Consider the following 19,026-nt stretch of genomic DNA (forward strand, 5'->3'; position numbering starts at 1 on the left):
CTTTTTAAAACGGAATAATTTTGGTTTGTGGACAATATAACACAATTGAGAACATCACCATTTTTCAACATTTTCTGTATCGAACGATGACTCAATTAATTGAGAAAATGACAGATGAAACAGATTAATCAATTATTAAAAATAGCTGTTAGTTGCTGGCTGAGACTACCCTGGGACGCATGTACTTCTATTGTCAGTCAGTCATCATCTACCGCTTTATCCTCCACCAGAGGGTCGTGGGGGGGGTGCTGTGCCAATCTCGGCTACATTGGGCGATAGGCGGGGTACATCCTGGACAGTTCGCCAGTCCATCTCAGGGCCACACACATAGAGATAAATAACCGTTCACTCTCACATTCACACCTATGGTCAATTTAGGGTGTCCAATTTACCTAATCCCCACATTGCATGTTTTTTGGACTGTGGGAGGAAGCCGGAGAACCCGGAGTAAACCCACGCACACACGGAAAGGCCCTTGTTCCAACCAGGGCTCGAACCTGGGTCTTCTCGATGCAAGACTGGTTAGTGGTTAGCAAGTGCTAACCACTACACCACTGTGTGACCCCACTTCTGTTGTTCAAAATAATAAAAACATACTTTTAAATGCTTGAAATACAGGAACAAGATGTTTTGTTTCTGACATATGGGACATAATCTATAGATTTTGAAACTTAATAATTTCCTTTGTCCATTTGCTGTGAAATGCTGCTCTGATCAGGGTTGGGTGATATGGGAAAAAAAACAGACAGAGAAGACTCTGGCATGTTGGTGCGCATGGCTGTGCTCATGAAAACATTGACCACACGTGCCTCCCTTTGCTTGTCTTACACTGTGGGCCTCAACCTAACATGACTTGGCTGCAGCTATTCCAGCCTCATGATTGGTTCAAAGCACCCGTTTGATTGTCATTAGATGTTTGGGTTGTTGGTCAAAATGTGGATGAAATGAGTTCTATCAAAGCTCTATGGCGTCTATCTTGTTTTTATGTTGAGGAAAAGTAAGCGCAACATCGTCCAGCCCTAGTAACCATGTACACATAGGTAAATAGTAAGATGCTTTGAAATAGCAGATGTGGTGCTCACACATCCAGTGTGCAATGGTCAAGACTAAATTCCACTGGCCTGGTTTCAGTTCAGATTTACACTAGTGGTCAAATCAGCATCATTAAGCTCATGATCGATCCTAAATAACATACAGTAGAGAGCTTTTTTTACTTGACCTCAGTGCAAGATTAAGTACCTTCCAACATACGCTCGCTTCTCTTTTATCAGCGATCTTTTATCTTCGCTTTTATATGATTTGATCGTTCCAGTGTCCTCCCATGTTGCCGCACATGGGTTTACGAGCCTGCGTGTCTCTTGTTTGAAGCAGCAGGGGCTGCAGGGATGACAGAGTGGGTGAAGGAATCATGGAGAGGGAGATGTTGGAACACTGCCATTTTTCCTCTTCATATACACTGTAGTGCTGCTTCCAGGGGACACACTTGTAATTGTAAATATGGATCAGCATGATCACACTTCTCATTCTACTGTCGCTTTCCTCAGCTCGTTTCCCATAAGCCATGTTTGCTCAGCTGCACCTTTTGCTTCCATGGCAACCGAGCACTGTTAATCCAATTGTGATCTGGAGACGACATTAATGTTTATTGCGCGCTATTGGATGTTTTTTTTCCTATGAACAGAGAGGACTCGATAGGAAAGCAGGTTTACGGGTTTTTGACTGAGTTGACCATTCCAAGACATCAGCTTTCTGACAGATATTCATAATTTATGAGGTGTTCCTTGGCTTTCTTATTTTTTTGTTGAGCAGATCTCAACACAATTTTCCTTGTGGTTTGGGTTTGACTAAATAAATCCGTTTGGCATGATTTATATTGGCTTTGATGGACTTTATTATATTTGTTTATAGCTGTCTGCCTTCCCTACTCCACAGCCCAGGAGTGCAGTACACAGGAGTTGGTGATTACATGCAAGGAGTGACTAGGTATCTCCCAGACATTGCTGTAGCTACCTCAGTGTTGTCTCTTAATAGGCTCCCAATATTCCTTCATCCTCTCATTAAGTTTAGATGGATGTTCTTTTCTTTGCAGCGTGTCTGTAGTGCCATTAGCCTTTATTGATTTTTTTTTAAGCTGATCTACGGTGCAATTCCCTCAATATTCTTCTACAACCCTGTGTTGATTGGTGCTTTTCAACAATTACATGTCTTGGCATGGTAAATCTCTACTCACTCATGGCTCTTTTTGGATTTGTATTCATTAAAAGGTTGTATGCAGGGCTGCAACTAAGGATTCTTTTCAAAATGGATTTGTAAGTCAACTATTTTGCTTGCTTAATCAATAAGTTGTTTGGTCCATAAAATACAGTGCCCAGGTAGGGTAATGGTAAGAAAACCTACTTTTTGCGTTCCATTGCAATAGTTTTCCCTCCCTGGTGGTACCCAGAGCTACCTGGCTCTCCCCCTTCTGGAGGGGAGCAAGTGCCATGGGAGCAAGGGCCGCCTTGTTATTGTGAGGGAACACCAAAATATTGTGAGGAAATACGAGGGAATGCCAATTTCGCTCTAAAAATATCTCCCACCATGACCCTACCTGGACTCAAAACAATGTTCTTTGAAAACAATTGATTAATAATAATAATAATAATAATAATAATAATAATTAATAATTGATTTTAAGAAAACGTGTTTTATTTACGACAAAAACCCCACTCAAACTGATTATTATTTGATGATTATCAAAATATTTGACAATCAATTACATAATTGATTAATAATCGAGTAATTGATTAATCGTTGCAACCCTAGTTGTATGCCTAGATAATGTCTGACCTTGTGTTGCTATTATTTCTTTACGTGTTAAAAACCTGCTATTTCATGTGTTTGTAATATTGTTAATATATTCACCCTATTTCTTAGGATTTAAGGACAGAAACACACAGCACTAACATAGTTATAGACACAAGGCACAGTTATGATAAAACTGCTTAAATTATTATAATTTCATGTGAGACCAATGAGACATTTTTACACATAATTCCCAGAAATGTCGTCCAGTGGCTTGAGCGGCCATCTTTTGAAACAAACAAACCAAAAACAAAAAAGAAATCCAGTTCCATTTGCTGTTATGAACCTTCACTTACACAGAATGAGCTAATGCCGTTATCAGTTGCCATGGAGACTGACTGAGTTAGTGTTGCTGTGGAAACAGAGAGGCTGCTCATTACCACCCACAGCAGCCCTCCCCGCTCCCTCGATTCAACCATTCGTATAAAAAACACTCACCTATAAACGCAGACACAGATGCAGATAAACCCATCCAAACGTGTGTCTTTCAGTTAAGAAAATGGATGTGATGTGTGTTTTTATTCAAACAAACAGACACAGAGAGAGAGAAAGAGATTATTTTTTTTGTTTTGCATTCCGATACAAATGAGCTGTTAAGCAGTGAGGCCTAAATTGATTTTAGACCGGGAGGAGGATGATTCATTGGTCGGCGTGATTGCATGTATTGTTGCTTTCATCCCAAACTGTTACTACACTTATAGTTTCAATGAAGAGTGCAATAATTATTTATATCCTATAAGCATGTGCTACACTTGGAACTGTGCTCATGGCATTCTTGGTTGGATGCATTATGTTCACATCTGTCTGCTTTAATCTAGGGTAATCTAGTATATATCATCGGAAGTATAGGCTTTGCAGTTAGTTTATCACGGTTATTTGTATAAAATGGCGGTGATCACACAGGCTGAACAGTGCGCTGAAAGTAACGTAACAATAATTAAATGATAATTACTGTTTTTGTTAATGTTCGTCTTTGCTTGGGCAATACATCCTGATTTACCATGGTAAGTGTGTGATGTTGGTGAGAATAATATGTCGTGTCTGTCAGTGTTGAGCACAGCAGTATCACTGGTGACTCGTGACTCATCTTGAAAAAAAAACAACAACAACACAATATATGAAGGCTGCTTGACAACAATGAGTCTACAATGGCAGTGAAAGCTGCAGCCACCTACACTCCAACATCAGTGGGGATCACAGCCATAAGCTTGTCCTTGTTTCTTTGTGCGTTTGTGTGTGCGCGCACTGGTGTGTTTTTGTGTGAGATCACACACCAGGGAGTGTTCATCAGCTTGTTGGCAATATAAGTGAGTGCTGCTGTTTATACTGCCGCCCATGTAAACTAATAAAGAATGTGTGAAAACACTGGCGCTGCTGTAAAGATCCCCAGCGTCTCAAACTGTACAGCATCCGATGACATGAGGGCGATTTTGTTTCATGTGTTCAGAGACGTCTTTGTCACTGTTGAGAAACAAAACAGAGAATTACAACATGGGGAAGAGAGCGGATGTGGAAAAGCAAAGATAAAGTCAAGTCAAAGAATAAAAGTCAAAGTCAAAGATAAAAAAAAAACAGAAAAAACACAACCATACTGTAGTCTTGGTTGGTTACTTTTGTGTTTATTACACTGATAGATAGCATTTGTTTTTGCATACTCTGTTCACTCTTTAGTACGGAAGAGTATAAGGGCCACATGTAAAAAGAAATTTGGGTAAAGAAAATAAATAATAAATCATTCTGAGGATGAAGTCGGCATTCAGAGACAAAAAAGTCAGAGTTCTGAGAAAAAAGTTACAACTCTGAGATTAAAGAATTCAAGATGAAAGTCAAAATTCTTCTGAGAAAAAAGTCAGAATTGTGACTTTTTTCTCTCAAAATTCTGACTTAAATCTCACACTTCTGACTTTTTTCTCTTAAAATTCTGACTTAAATCTCAGAATTCTGACTTTAATTTTATAATGCATGCCGTTATTATTTTTTGGTTTACCATGTGAAATTTGTTTTTGCCTTACAGCTTCAGCAGGATATTTCAAAACATACCCAGTCAGCGTTTCTCTAGCGAGACCAGGGTTTTTGTCACTATTGTTTATACCAGTCTCTAAATTGTTTCTATTTACTGGAATCAAATGTCATTACTTGATATAAAAAGCTAGAGGAGTGAGTGTCAGCCATTTGTGGCATTTTTAAGTAGTTTTGCTTCATTTAATAATAGACTTTTTTCTATTTTGTGTGTTAGTTTAGTGATTAAATACTTTCCCTCTCAGTTAACCCTTTAACCCCTCCATTATAGCATTTCCCAGTTCTTTAGTGGTAAAGTGATGACCACGCTCTTTTACTATCTCTGACTCAGCTATCTACAGTATTTCTGCATTAAGGGCTTCACATAATGATTACCCTTGACAGAGTCATTTTCCCCGTAAAAGTAAAGCAGCATGTTAATGGCCTGTGACCATTAACAGAGTATATTGTTTATATCCCCCTCTTTAAAAAAAAAAAACAAATAAAAACAAACTAAGATACATTTTAAATATAGAGATGGTGTACATTTGGGAATAGCTGATTAATACGAGTTGGTTTTTGTCTAATTAGTCTGTATTTGCCTGCCATAGAAGTAAAACACTGTCTTAGTGATGTTTAAAGGTAATGATGCGTGTCCTCCAGTGGGAGAGAGCAGCAGCGTCTTCCAAACCTCACCCAGCGACTTATGTGGGTTCAGAAAAGACCACAGCTCTTACTCGACACAGCTGTAGGGTAAAGAACAGGTGTCTGGGTCCAGTGGGCCATCAAAAGGATGATGAAGCTGCTATTGGACGCTAATATAGTTGGGGAAGGTTCCTTGGGACATGACATTTCCATTTGTCTCATACTTAAATTTTTGGCATTGCTTTGCTTTGGTTGGTGCTCAGATACTGGGTAAAACAAAACCCATCGCACAGCGATGCAGTGTCTTAACAGACTGATGATGAGTGACGTTGTATAAACCTTTATAATTTGCTACAGCTAAATAAATGAACACCTCTCTAAGTGCTAATGACTCATTGAGGAAACCAAACAATGACAGAAATTCTGATTAAATTGTGTCAAAATGTACAGTATACACACAATTAATATACACAACAAACACAACTGTCTTTCTTTTGCCATTGTAGTGTTTCACATTTCAGGGATTTTTGTTGATTTTCCACATTTGCCTGTCCCCTGTCTTGCCTTTTTGTTGCTTAAGTGAGTAAGTTAAATATGACCTGGTTAAATATGACCAGAAACTGCCCTGCTAACAATTTCCAGGAACATTACCATTTAGTTGTGGGAACGTTCCCTGAAGGTTCCTATCTTTGGTTCCTAGAACATTACCCTAATGTTACTTTGTCACAACCTTCGTACAACCTTCCTAGAACATTCTTTTGGTTGCAGTAGTAGAGTCACTGTGAAGTTATCAAAGGGATGAGTCCTGGTAAATCATGTGTCTGCTTTTACATGATAATGTGCTGTTTCTCTATCATGATGTCACTAATATTCAAATTGGTTATCATTTCCTCTAAGCCTGTCTGGGTTTTGGCAATGACCGTACATCAGTTTTGCAGCTGAAAGATCACAGAAAAGGCAAAATTGGTGGAGTAACTTAATGCTCTGCCATTTAAATAGAGGACTACAGTGATCAACCAGCTACATACAGTATATCATTTAATTTATCAGGTGGTCACACTTCTTGTCCCTGATAAGCCAGAAGTGAATGCAGAGACAGTGTCATCACTGCAGGGTTGCAGATCTTGTGTCACATGGTTCTATCCACTTACCTGTTCAGGACACGTGTGTGATATTTCTGACACCATGACCCGCTTTAGGTTTGTTTTTGTTTTAAATAAAGAGTTGTGTTGTATTCCGCTTCTCTGTTAAGCACCAACGTATGGACAGGGACAGTTTTTGTGAATGAGAGCCGAGCATGAGCAGCCTGCTGAGGTGTCTGCGAGAGTGTTAAGTTCCCATTCATCCGGAGACAACTGTAGTGCATTTTAGGGAATGAGCGCGACTGCCACCTGCATAGCTAAGTTGTGTGAATGTTAACCAAGAGAAACACCGTCAACAGTCCTTCAACAGCTAAACATTAGATCAGATTGACACACTTTTTCTCAAAGTAAGATCGTTTCCTATGTTGAATTCCAGTCATGAGGAACTTAATTGTTCGTCCCATTGAGATACAAAAAAGTCCAGTAACTCAATAAAATGAGCATGGACGATGAATGTATGAATGTATGAATGGATGAATGGCAGACTCAGTAGCTCATAGTGTGTTGAGAATTATGTGTAAATGAGACACTATGTCTTCCTCAGGGTTTTGATATTTGAACAAATTAGTATGAATGTAAGCCTTTTTTCCCCTTTGGAGAACAAACATTCAAATGTCTTAAACTTTTTTTATTTATTTATGTTTCATTTCCTCCAGTCCTATTGTCTTTCTTCTTCCAGGGGGCGTTGACCTGATTCAGCCCAAGTGATCTTGTATAAAACACGTTGTTTAGTTTAAAAAATAGTAACGTGTCGAAACAAATATCCACATCAAGGTAGCTGTGTTTGTGTGTGTGTGTGCATGTTGATAGCAGTTGGAAGACACTAATCCCAACATTTTACCCGCCAGTTATATTGCATACGTCTTTCGAGGAACAGTTGTTTGAGGATGAGGTGGGTGTGTCTTGTCATGGCTCTTCAAGACCTCCTGAGACATAATAGTCCATTAATGACAAAAGCCTCTGTACTTGTTCTTTTTGTAAAGTAAGTATTTTGTATTCACCCTCACATCCTTCCAAAGTTTTATTTGTCAGCTGATCAGATGTCATTTTCTTTAATGCTCCTTGACATACAAAAAAAAGCTTTCCTTATAGGAGGTGCAACATCATCCCAGGCTTGATACTGAAGGCTGTTTTGCCATTCAGTTTCAAGTATGAACACTGTTATATATGTGTGGTGTATATATAATACAGGCACCTTTTCCTGTTATGTTGTAGAAGATGCACATTTGATACAGGTATTGCATCTTTTGAATTGAACCTGTGAAGGCGACGAAGGTGCTCAGGTACTTCCTGTGTGGCCTAAATCTTTGTATTGACTGTACTGGTTGACAAAAACGTCTGTCTCTTTGAATGGTTTTGGCACCTTTTCAGGTTATAGACTTAAGGATAATGGAAATGTTATTGAACCGGGAAGCTTCGGGACATATATCTGGTCGCCAGTCCATCACAGGGCCACATATACATTATTACATTACATTACATGTCATTTAGCAGACGCTTTTATCCAAAGCGACTTACAATGGAATTGAGTACTATCAGCCAGGGGTGGACAAACAACCATGCAACCATCAATTTAAAATTTGCCTAATCCTCAAATCTGGGAGGAAACACAGGGAGAACATGCTAACTCTAAGTGGAAAGGCCTTTGTTTTGACTCGGTTGGGAACCTCTTTTCTTGCTACAAAGGCAAAAATGCTAACTACACTCACTCCATCAACTGTGGCCTGAAAAAAAAGTCAAAATTGTATTCAAATTGGTTCAATATGAGGAGCGATGAACAGAAATGTATTCAGTGGACCCCCTTGACACTGATTTATGTGTTATTCGTCTTATTATGAACTCATTGCCCTCTTCGGGAGACGCTCTGTGTTTACATTTACCAGTATGTTCAGACTGTGGTTGTTGGACTAAAGCCAGTTAGTGTGTGTCAGCTCTTGTGTGATAAATGGAGCTCAGGAGCTGCATGGTTGGGTTTACCCTTTCATGAGGTGTTTCATTGTGTGAGTGAGTGAGCGAGAGAGAGCTACTGTACTGTATGTGGAAATCTTTGTGGTTGCTTTCAGTTCAATGCTGTGCATGTGGTATTTAATGAGGTGCACACACACACACACTGTTGTTTTATAGCGTCATTTAGCTTCACGATTGATCGGAAACCAGTACTAGTCACACCCTCCCCCTTACCCCCCCACTTAATAGCGCTTCGTCACCGCGACCCTGTTCCTTTCCATGATGCTGTAATATATACTGAAGGTGTGTGTCTGTCTGTGTGTGTTTGTTCACTACTGGCAACTAAATCTAATCTCTTTCTCCCTCATCACTGTTCTTCCCCTCACCCTGTCTCCCGCTCTCAGGTCTCAGATGTTATCCTTTTTTCTGAGCCACAGACAACATCCCATCTAGTCAGGTAAGTGTCTCAATGTCTGTACACACCCCCTTCTCTCTCTCTCTGTCTCTCCCTCTTTGTTTCCTCAACACTCTTTGTGTCTCGCTCTCTCAGTTGTGCTGCAAATGCCTTTGGGTGCTGCTGCAAAGATGCTGCGTCACTGTGCCAGTTTCACATTGACACTATTGCAATTTGACTGGAGGACAGAAATAGCAAAAAAAATACTGTAGTAGAAATAAAAATAGACATATTTTCTTTTGTCCTCTCTCTCTCTCTCTCTCTCTCCCCCTCTCTCCCCCCCTCTCTCTCTCTCTCTGTATCAGGGGTTTGGGTGGGTGTGTTTATGTGGGGACATGTCTAGACACTTACAGACCAGTCATTGTGTTTCATAATTCAGTTGCAGAGTAGAACAACACTTTAAACACAGTGAATCTACGGTGTCCCGCTAATTGAGACACCGCAGGTTCACTGTGTTTATCCAAATTAGCTGCTGGTGTCAGGTGCTGTCACTTCTCTGCCAAGTGGAAGTGACAAATCAAAAGGGCAAACTAAAGACAAAAAAATGAAATTAGGTACAATAATATATTGCCTTGTCATCATTTTAGCAAAGCAGCGCAGAACGTCTGTTTGCATTTGCAGCTTACAGATCTCATCGCAGCGTTTAACACTTTGAAACGGATAGATGAGCTCACACCAAAGAAAACACACTTTTATTTCAAATTGTCACCGACACGTTGACATCCAACAACCTTTTCTATTCAAATGAATCAGACAAATATAATACGAGTTGTTTTTAAGTGAAATTGTCAGTAGATAGTCTGTGCCTGCCTGTCCTATACACACATATGTATCTATTTACATACATATATATATATATATATGACAAGGAGACATACACATCTCAGTCAGTAGTTGGTATATTGGTACGCCGTATGTTGTTGATCACAGCTACACTATGTAACATTTTTAATTGAAATATTCTCTGATTTAACATTTATGTGATGGAGTGTTATCAAAGGAAATGGTGCACCATGTTTGTCTGCTTTAGGCTACATGGAAGCAATGTTTTAAATAGTTTTTATCTGTATATTAATTGATTACAAGCAGGTAATTAAGTCATTAAGAGTATCTGGGACCACAGAGGTGTAAAACAGCTCATATGGCAAGCAAACATCATTAGCAGTAACAACATGCTCATGCAAAGGGTTCATTGTTGATTTTAATTTGATATGGATCACTGTTGCTCAATATAATGATAGTAGCAATATCTCCTCAACAATGCTGTGCTACTTCATCACTTGTCCGTTATTTGACATTTGAAGTTAAAGATGTGCCGTGTGTCCTGAAACTGAAGTTATTATCCTGAGGGATTTATAAATAATACTGGGAAGTCACAGTAGTTTGAGCCAATATACTTTTCATTCCTTAAAAAAAATAAGGTTACTTATTGACAAAGACTCTCCAAAATATGAATTGGGCAAAGAAAAGACTGCAAGTACAGTAAAGATTTTATCACCATGTCCAGTATCTTTGTTCATCACTTCCTGTCACGCCAGCACCTAAAAGTGTTGTTGTATTAACAGTAAAATAAGTCATTACTCACAATAACTGCTGTTTTCCTGTTTCTGTAACTACATAATACGAATTCAGAAAGTAAAAAACAAGCATTGAGAGCATGATTGTTTTCTGAGAGGCCAAAGGGGAGATTTAGGAACATCTACACATTTTCAATGCACATTGTAGATGATTGTAACAGACGATTGACAAAATCAACCAGCAGTTTTCTCTCTGCACTCCCACCACTCATTTTCCTTAAAACAAAGTGAAAGTGTCAGGTGTGAAAACTTGCAGTCCTCCCTCCCTTTCTCTCTCTCACCTGTTGTCTTTGTGAGGGAAAATGTTAGTGCCATTTCCCAGCAGGCCCCCTGTTCATTTACACAAGCTGAACCAGAAAGGCCGGCGACCCCTGCTCTGATAAACCTGCCCTCCATACTAACCTGGTATTTTAGGGCCCAGCGTTTCTGGCTCCTGGAACGGGCAGAAACCTTTTGCGGTGATAATGCAGTGACTTGCATTCACCTCCTGATTGGTTCTTGTCGTCCACAACTCTTAGTTTCACTTTCACCTTGTTGTCTCTCTCTTACAACAGAAATCCATACTTTTCCACAGTTGTTTCTCATTGTGGCTGCTTTACGGGAGATTGTATAATAATGCTACTTTAACAAAGGCTCGTATAAGGAGATGTTGAGTCAGCACACATCAGGAACACCTGGAAAAAGTACATTTACATTTCTGTTCTTGATTGTGCAAGAATAGCTTATATTAACCATGTCTTGACTTTACTTATTACTTATTCATTTACTGAGTATTAAGTAATACTGTAAAATAGATTTATTACTATTATTGTTATTTTTAAATATATTCTGAATTGAAAGGATTAATTGTTGGTGATGAAATAATCAAAGTTGAAATGCCTAATGGCAGCATTTAGATTTACCTCATCTACACATGCACGCAGATCACAGCACCAAATAATTTAGTGGGGAGAGCAGGTTAATAAGGAGAGCGATGATAAATGAGATAAAGAATAATCACTTTGTCTGCCTTAAACTCTGAGGAAAATGATATTGAATAGCTCCTATTTTTCATTTTAGGTATGTGTTATGCATAAAATTGGTCTTTTGAAAGCGGGCATGTGGGCGTGGTATAAGAAATAGCATGAAATTAAAGAGTAGATTTAAATGACTATCTGTTAAACCTTAACCCAAATCATCCAGTTATTACATTTTAGGAAAATCTCATCTCTTTTGCCTTGTGACTCAAAACGAATAATATGGTTTTATTGTGCATCTGTACCAAAATGTGTGTCTTGTCCTCTGCCATTAAAAATATAAATAAAACAAAATCTCTCGTGATGCACTGCCAGTGTGGAGGTTACCTTGCTATCACGTGATGTTGCACGTCTCACAGGCAACAGAGCATTAAATATTAACGCTTTACATAATCATATGATTCAGAATCAAAGCCGCGGTGAATACATTTCACACTCTTACTTCATAATCCCAAACTTCAAAGTTTTTTCCATGAAAGGACCTGAAGAATTGACACACTGTTTGAACTCCTCACACGCTGTAGATCTGGTCACATTGCAAATTCCTTTATTTTTCAAAGCACAGAAAAACAAGTGAGGGAAATGTACAAAGATCAATACTTGGTAAAAATGTTTTAAATCAACACAGATTATGGCAGAGGGATATAAAGTTATCAGCGTATACTCTGACTTTCCTGTTTTGTTGCTGTGGGATGAACAAGTGAGAGATATTTCTTACAGTGTGGAAGAAAGACAAATAAAAACACTGGATGAGTCATTTTTTTATTACCGAAACACCTGCTCTACAAGTGCTATTTTTCTTTTACAGTAGTTAAGAGAGTGTCACAACAAGTGAGAACAGTTTAGATGTTTATTGAAATTTATCTTGCACCTGTAAACTTGTCTGTAAAACGTCTTTGTGTAACAAAGCTTGACTCTTCTTCAATATTTTATATCAGTTATGCACCATCTTGAATACAGTAATACAGGTGTAGTGTAGCTTCACCTGACCTGTTTCTGGTTGTCTGTCTGCTGCGTCACCACAATTTTAATTTGTATCTATACTGGAGGCGTCCACCAAAGACTTTTCAATATAAAGCGTTTGCTCTAACAGCCGTTTTACACGTTTTTTTTTTTTACCCATAGCTGTTAATCCTCTTGTCACATAATGTCCACAGTCCTGGGAAAAAAAAAAAAAAATCACTTGCTGCACTTTTCAATTTGACCACGATTGCTCCTATGGATGGTCAGCACATGTGAGGTGTTGTGAGATAACATAAGCTGAGCAGAGATGTGCCCTCTGCCTGAGGTGATGTGTTACCTGTTATGCATAAACCATCACACGGCACACACACACACACACAAACTCCTTTCAAAGGTCCTTGTCTAATGACTTTCATCTGCTGTTTCACTGAGGCAAATCACAAAAAAACATGTGTTTTTCTACTTTTCTAAACATTGTTGGTATAAAAGCTCTGAGGCTTTAATTTCTGTTCTTTACATCGCGTTTAAATTTAGCGTTTGTTCTGTAAAGGTAATAATATGCACTTGAATGTGCGTAGCTAATTAGATAAGCAAGGGAAAAATGATTAAATTATAGCACTTAATACATATTGTACATCTTACTGCACAGTCCCACGTCTGGAGCTTCAAATCACCCACATCTTCAATTTATTCAGCGATTTCATGGAGAAATTAACTCGCAGCTCGGTGTGATTATCAACGTGCCGCTTCGTTTTCAAGTATACGAGAGCCCCAGGTGTGCAGGCATCATCCTCTTCTTGCTTCTCTCCTCCAAAACTCCCACTTACCTTTTAATTCAGTGGGACTTAAGAACGTAGCTCTACTTTTGTTACGCGGTTACAGAAAAGAGTTATGGTGCTGCTGCTGACTCACTCAGCTTTGAAACCTTGTCAGCAAAGCATAACAGACTCTGCTTTTAAAGATGTGAGCGGAGTATCTTTTTTTAAAATGACAAAATTTGGGCTGTTTTAGACATGCATATGTCGTGCAAGTATATGAATATATAGTCATATCACTCAGTTTAGTTCACCTTTCTCTTTTCCCCTCCATCTTTTTGGAATTTGCCAAATCATAATGATAAAAGATGTATTAAATGATGTATTACATGTTTTGATTTGCTCCAGAAAGTAAATACAAGTGCAGAAACAAATGCTTATATATATATATCCATCCATCCGTCTATTGTTTAATCCTCCACATGAGGGCTGCTGGAAAAATCCCAGCTGACATGGGGAGAAAGGCTTGGCACCTTCTCCATCGCAGAGCAAACACAGAGACAAACAACCATGTGTCCAATTAACCTCTGCATGTTGCTGGACTGTGGGAGGAAGAAAACCCACACACACACACTGGGGAGAAAATGCAAACTCCATGCACACACTTTTTGCTGAAAAAAACATGTCATTTATGCATTTTAAAGCAAAATGTATTGATCTTGTTTTGTTTTGGGTTTTTTGTTGTTTTTTTAAAAAAGGTGCAACTCCAAGGCCACCCACTCTTGGTTTTCAGTCATCGTCTGACAATCTTGACGTCAACCCTTTGAGATTTGGAGAGAGGGGACCGCTCGTCTCATCGTCCACAGTCCCAGACCAACCTAGCAGGTCAGTTTTGACGCTTGTATTGTCAGGCGTGATTGTGCTTTTTATGCAAAATCACAAATTAAAGCGTTTAATCTTTTAACCCTTTAACAACTAAGCCTTTCTTGTGTACTTTAACCATAAAAGGGCCAGAACATTTACTGTGAATAATAACTTTCAATGTCTGGCAGTTTGGCACAATTTACTAAAAATGATGTATTAACAATTTGAAATGAAGAAAAACAAAAAGTTGTATTTTATTTAGAAAAAAACCTGCTGTACTTGTACATGAACACCAGATTTTGCTTGTTAAATGTTAGATATCAACAGTATAACAAACATTTTTAAAATAACATTTGTTTGAGTCTCAATGGCCAAAAACAGGCCACAAAATGAAAACTAGATTTTTTCCAACCCTCTCCTCTCCTGGTGACAAAGACGCCAATTCACCAGTTTCCTGCAACAGAAATTACCGTAACAACCACATGTTGGCTTCGAAGTGCAACTCCTCAGCTTTCAAAAGCTGCTGAAATTTTTCTGCCAGCACAAACTGTCGCATAATTACAGTAATGCAAAATGCGCTTGGGTAAACGTGTCGTCTGCGATCCTCTCTGTGTTAAAGGGTTATAATTGTAATCATTTTATGGCACCATGACGTACATCCAGCACCATTTTTCATTGCTCCTGTTACTTTCCATTAACCAGCTATTGTCTATTTTTGGTGTTGCAGAGATTAACCTGAGGCACATGTAGCAATGTTTATTAGCTATACCTATAACATATAACTACGACTAAATAAAACACACTTCTGCGATCTTTCAAGCTTTAAATATTTTCCCCTAGAAGCATCAGAATGATTCACAGTATGGTGACGCGAGTAAAGCATTATTATGAACCGGGTGGCTGTGGGCGGACGACCGTACCTAAATGAACGATGCCCAGAACCTCATCAAATGTCAGTGCTGAGCCTGCACAGAACCACGTTCATTTATCTGAAACATTTGATATGTGGTGAATATGTGTCAGAGAGAGAAAAAGAAAACATTTACAACAAGAGACTAAAAGTACCTTCACAGATGAAATGGCTGTGTGGGTGGATGTACATGTGAGTGCAGGCTGCTAGGAGCTGTGAGTGGGAGGTGGGTATTGAGTGGGACAAGAGGAGCTGCTTTAGTGAGACAATCATCACCAAGGTCCACTGAAAGGCAGTCATGCTTTCATGGCTTCTCTTTGTTTTCTGCACTCGTACAAAGACCGAGTTCCCGGTAGAGAGGTTAGTTAAGTATTATCTATAAAATTAAGGTCAGCAGCTATAGTTTTGCCTTCTATTATGTTTCATGCAGAATCACAGTGTCTCTCGCTGCAAGACTGGATAGAAATACAGTACGTGATGGTCAAACCATGTTAAAAAAATAGGCTGTCTCTACTAGCTTTTGGGATAAACACATGGTGCTTTAATTTATTGATTTGTTACAGAAATTTACACATATTTTGACCATTCTTTCTTAAAAACATAGTGTGAAAATAAGTAATAACAGTGTTGTTTCTCTCGGCTTGTGTTTTATTTATGTAAATATAGAATTACTCACAAAGGGAATTACTCTGTAGGCTTCTAATTAAAATCACCCTCAAAACTACCTAACCTGATCATTTGGGAAATGCAGGGAAATTTACTCTCTGGTCATGACTTACAGGTATTTGTGTTATTGTGTTATATAGATCAATAATGTGTAGTAGGTGGAAGCGCTTAGGAAAGGGAGGGAGAGCAAGTAAGATACCATCAAAATATTCCCTTTAACGATGCAATGCAACAATAAGAACTTAGGTATAAATTGTTTCCAGCAAGTGTGTATTACACTTTTAAAATTGCTGTAGAAGATAGAACAATAATTGATTTACTAAATTGTGCTTAACTTAAAAACTATGAGTCATTCAGCTCTAATAACAAATCTTTATTTCACATTTATATATAATAGAGTGAAAGCCACTAGTAACAACTGAAAGCGTTTGCTGTTGCAACATATGTACGTGAGTCCAATCTCCTGGCAAGAGCATCTAGAAACTCAACACCCAGATGATGCTTTGAGCAGATAGCCAGAAGAAAGATGACCTCCTTTGGCCTACAAAAGCCTAGAAAAGCTGCTCATTCAGGGCAAGGCCCCAAACAAGAGCAGAACGGGCAGACCACCTCAAACCTGGCTCACCAACTGGACACAGCAGAACATTGCAGAAGAGCCCTCATGTATACATTCTTGTCTTTATACTCAGCTGTTGTGTCCAGTTTCATATTCACCATAAGTGGTATTGATTGAATTAAATTCTTGGCAAGAAAGCAATGAGATTTTTGTCAGGTATTTAGCAAAATGTCACACACACATATGCATGCATCTTGCCTCCTTGAGTTCCTCTCCTGGTCTCTGGCTGGAAGCAGAGCCCTGCAATGCAGCATCTGTGTGACTCACATACACACACAATGGGAAACGGTGGCTCGTGAAAGCGCTCAGAACGTAGGAGGGAGATGAGGGGAGAGAGAGAGAGCAGAGCAAGGGGAAAGATGAAGCCTTTTGAGAGGTGATGGAGGAGGAGGAGGAGGAGTGAGTAGGAGGAGAAACAGTGATGGGAGGAGGTGGAGGAAGGCGAAGAGAGGGAAGAAGGAATAACAGGTGGGAGGAAGATTTAGAAAAGGTGAGAGGATGCTAACAAAATAATTGGAAGATGGTGATTAACAGACATGTAAAATGCCTTCTTCTTTCCCACTCTGCACCTGATGGTGAGCCACTCAAGCTGCCTGAATCCAGGCCCAGCAAGTTAAAGCTGAACCTGGACATTTAAAAAGACGTCAGAAATCTTCAATGGCAACTAGGGCTGTCATTGTTATGGAATTTTCACCACAGTTAATGAAACTGGCTCAGAGTACACGCACGTACACACACAGAGCAGCTGCAGAGATCGATTTTGTTGCAAGTCCTTTTTTTTTTTATATAAACTCCTTCCATCCCCACTGTCTAATATCTCCCCCTTCAGTTTGACATTGTGCAACAGCGGCTGTGGTCGCAGTTGTCTTTGACTGAGAGGGAGTGTGAGTGGCCATCACTGCCAGGCTATGACCATTGTGTGTGTAACACAGTGAGTTAGTGAGAGTGTCGATGAGGACGATGAGGGACGTGATGAAAACGGGTGTATGTCCAGTAGACTGATATTCGCAGTCGTTAAAAATAGCTGAATTACTCACGTCGTGCAAAGCAGTGCTAGACACAGCACAAACCCAGTGAAAGAGGAAGTCACAAATGCATCATTTACAAAGTCAAAATGTAAACTTTTACGCTCTCTATCTTGGACTGTGCTGATGTATATGCCAGACAGACCACCTGCTATTTTGAGGCTATTTGTTTCTGTATGTGTGTGTGTAAGACAGCTGGCTTGACCGCAGTCCTTTAAATGTTATTGATCGCGGGAGTTCAATCTTTCTCACTCATGAAAGACGGAGATGACGGATATTTTCCTCCGTGGTCACGTCTTCTGGTTTCAGAGTTACCCTCTTGCTTCCAGCACAAAGTTGATTCGCTGACAGTTTCATCATTGCCCCCTGTGAAGCTCCCCTGTCACAGGTCACAGGTCACTTTCCCCACAATTTGAATCCTTTGATATTTCAGTTCTCATCTCATACAGTCTCACTCCCCACTGGACACAATGCGTCATCTGGAGAATATATATATACTGCCTTGTGATCCATACTCAATGCCACTTTATTATTACATTATATTACATTACATTACATGGCTAGAAAGGCTAATTAAAGTGACACTGACATGGCTGATGGGGCCGGCAGTCTGGTCTGAATGTTAGTCTGAAAGAAACTATTAATAGGAATTTCACGCACATCTATCACTAAAGTTTATGGTGACTTGTCCAAAAAGGAGAAAATATCCAGTGAGAGGCAGAGACAAAGTCAGTTAACAGTAACTAACACCAGTAATCATATTAAGCAGAAGGATATTTTTGAATGCACATGTCAGACCTTCCACTTTGAGGTCCTGTGCACCTAGTTAAGTCAATAGTTTACCGGTTTTTTTGGACCTCACTTGTCTTCATCAGTTTCTATCCTAGATCATCTGGACTTACATCTCTCTCCTCATTATCCCCGTGCACTTGTCTCTGTAGGATTTTCCTTTTTAGAAATATGATGTAAATACAATGCTACTTAATGAGAGTAGAGTATGAGACACAATATTTCCTCCCTGGCGTGGCCTGTGTTTTATGTTGATGGCAGCTCACATGATAATGTTTCGCTAATATCAAGACCCAGCATGCACTTTTGTTATTTTTATTCTATCAGGCCTTTGAGCCAGCAGGTGGTGCTGTTTAGTTTTTCCCCCCATGCAACAATCCCTTGCTCACAAACAAAGACAATACGATATTATTTATATCGAACATTATCATCGGTCGCTCAACAGGTCTCCATGAGGCCAGGCCACATTTCCTCTCTTCCTCGTGCACCACCACTGACACGGCAACCCTGGCCGACACTCAAAGAGCAAAGTGACCTTCATCATCATCATCAGAGTGACACCACTGAGCCGTAGCACCGGAGCGGCGGGCTCATCTCTTTATTTTATGGCTTTTACCGTTGGGAGTGGCGTTGAGGAGGGACACGCTGGGTGAACAAGAAACAAGGAGAGACGATGACAGCGGTGGGGCGGTGTAAAATATGCCCGCCGGGGCTTCACGGACGGAGACATAATGAGTATTATGTCCGGCGTCTGTTCAGTGTTGTGTGCTGTGTGAGATCTCTCAGGCTTCATTCACACGGATGTTCCCTTTCAG

At 39.6% G+C, this 19,026-nt stretch overlaps 1 protein-coding gene across 1 annotated transcript in view; it reads left to right on the forward strand.

Annotated features, from left to right (window-relative positions):
- map2 (microtubule-associated protein 2) overlaps positions 1 to 19,026 on the forward strand; it is a 63,795-nt gene that overhangs the window by 11,723 nt on the left and 33,046 nt on the right. Inside the window, exons 2-3 of the mRNA XM_044019143.1 lie at positions 8,981 to 9,033; positions 14,100 to 14,226. The gene's annotated coding sequence lies outside the window, so the exon portion shown is untranslated. The remainder of the gene's footprint in view (positions 1 to 8,980; positions 9,034 to 14,099; positions 14,227 to 19,026) is intronic.

Source organism: Solea senegalensis, linkage group LG2, assembly GCF_019176455.1.
Source record: "Solea senegalensis isolate Sse05_10M linkage group LG2, IFAPA_SoseM_1, whole genome shotgun sequence".
Classification (NCBI taxonomy): domain Eukaryota; kingdom Metazoa; phylum Chordata; class Actinopteri; order Pleuronectiformes; family Soleidae; genus Solea; species Solea senegalensis.